Here is a 1,816-nt window from a genome sequence, read left to right on the forward strand (position 1 = left end):
TGGTGTCAATTAGATAATTGTTTTGCTTGTATCATTTTTGTAATGTTTGAATTATGATAAATGAATGTGTTGTGGCAGTTGCGGATGTCACCAATGCGGCGGTTTGAGGAACCTGCATGTAATAAACACCTATTTAAAGATCAACTGCTAACATGAATGCTAAACGGGAAGTGCTCGAAGTTTAATGGCTTGGCAAATACGCTTAGACAAAGTCTTAAGTTCATTGGGACGGCGTGGCGCAGTGGGAGAGTGGCCGTGCCAGCAACCTGAGGGTTCTTGGCTCAATCCCCACCTTCTACCAACCTGGTCACGTCCGTTGTGTCCTTGAGCAAGACACTTCACCCTTGCTCCTGATGGGTGCTGGTTAGCGCCTTGCATGGCAGCTCCCTCCATCAGTGTGTGAATGTGGAAGTAGTGTCAAAGCGCTTTGAGTACCTTGAAGGTAGAAAAGCTCTATCCAAGTATACTCCATGTACATTTACATTTACATGGTGTTTTTTGAAACTGCACCAATTTTTTCCTCAGAATTTTCAACTAACTTGAAGTGTTTTGCCAAGAGAATTAGTAATAAAATGCACATTTTCAGAATGTGCTCGTTCTATTTTTGGCCAAAGTAAGACAGAAAACAATCTGAGGTTGTCTTTATTTTTAAGTTGTTATGCCGTGATTTCGCCAGTCTGCCCCACGTTGGAATAGATTTGAGGACGGCGTGGCGCAGTGGAAGAGTGGCCGTGCGCAACCCGAGGGTCCCTGGTTCAAATCCCACCTAGTACCAACTTCGTCACGTCCGTTGTGTCCTGAGCAAGACACTTCACCCTTGCTCCTGATGGGTGCTGGTTAGCGCCTTGCATGGCAGCTCCCTCCATCAGTGTGTGAATGTGTGTGTGAATGTGGAAGTAGTGTCAAAGCGCTTTGAGTACCTTGAAGGTAGAAAAGCGCTATACAAGTACAACCCATTTATTTACCTGCAAGTGGTCCCTGAGCTAAAAGGAGTTTGACACCCCTGCTATAAGGAGACTAAATAACTCATAGGTGTCCAAGGTCTGCTCTAAGACAGCTTCCAACCAAAAAAGCCTCTAGACCACGTCTTGTCCCTCTTGGATGACCAAGGTCCTCATTTTTTCTAAAAGAGTGTAAGCCCAGAAACCCTGTGAAGGAAGTTGATCTGGCTGCGTCTTTTCCTTGTGGTTTTTCCCCAAAACTGGACCAAAACGAGCGTAGGAAGGAAATCCTGGGTAAACTGAGAGCATTGCATTGTGGGTCAGCTCTCTCTTCATCACTATCGTCCAATACAACATTGGTGTAAGACCCCACATTTACATGATACAATAATGTAAATCCAAGGAATCCGTTCTAGACATCCAAAAGTATCCCCACAAATATGTTACGCTCAATATTTTGGTCATAAGATAAGAGACGGTGTACACAAATTTCTGCAAAAATGTGGGTCAAACGAAAACCAGGGGTACCGCATGAAGTTGGACCTCACTCCGAACTGAAGTACACCTTTTACCACGCGTTTCTATGTACTCTGTAAAGTACTCTGTTCAGATGCGACGTCTTCAAAAAACTAAGTACATCGACATCTCTTTTCTCCGCAAAAGGTATGGCGATCAGCATGGCTCAGGGGGTAGAATGGTTGATCCCCGACCTGGCTGGATCCTCAGTGCCCCTGTGAGTGCTCCCCAAGGCTGCGAGATCGCCAGGTGAGTGTGGTCATAGTGACAAAGCGCTTTGAGTACCTTGAATATAGAAAATTGCTACACAAGTACAATCCATTTACCATTTGAAAAAGACAAAACATTTTTTTGGTTTC

At 44.7% G+C, this 1,816-nt stretch overlaps 1 protein-coding gene across 1 annotated transcript in view; it reads right to left on the reverse strand.

Moving 5' to 3' along the window:
• Nucleotides 1-941: 941 nt before the first annotated feature.
• LOC133563557 (potassium/sodium hyperpolarization-activated cyclic nucleotide-gated channel 3-like) overlaps nt 942-1,816 on the reverse strand; it is a 59,856-nt gene continuing 58,981 nt past the window's right edge. Inside the window, exon 8 of the mRNA XM_061917734.1 lies at nt 942-1,816. This exon is cut by the window's right edge and continues 1,828 nt beyond it. The gene's annotated coding sequence lies outside the window, so the exon portion shown is untranslated.

Source organism: Nerophis ophidion, linkage group LG12 (genome assembly GCF_033978795.1).
Source record: "Nerophis ophidion isolate RoL-2023_Sa linkage group LG12, RoL_Noph_v1.0, whole genome shotgun sequence".
NCBI lineage: Eukaryota > Metazoa > Chordata > Actinopteri > Syngnathiformes > Syngnathidae > Nerophis > Nerophis ophidion.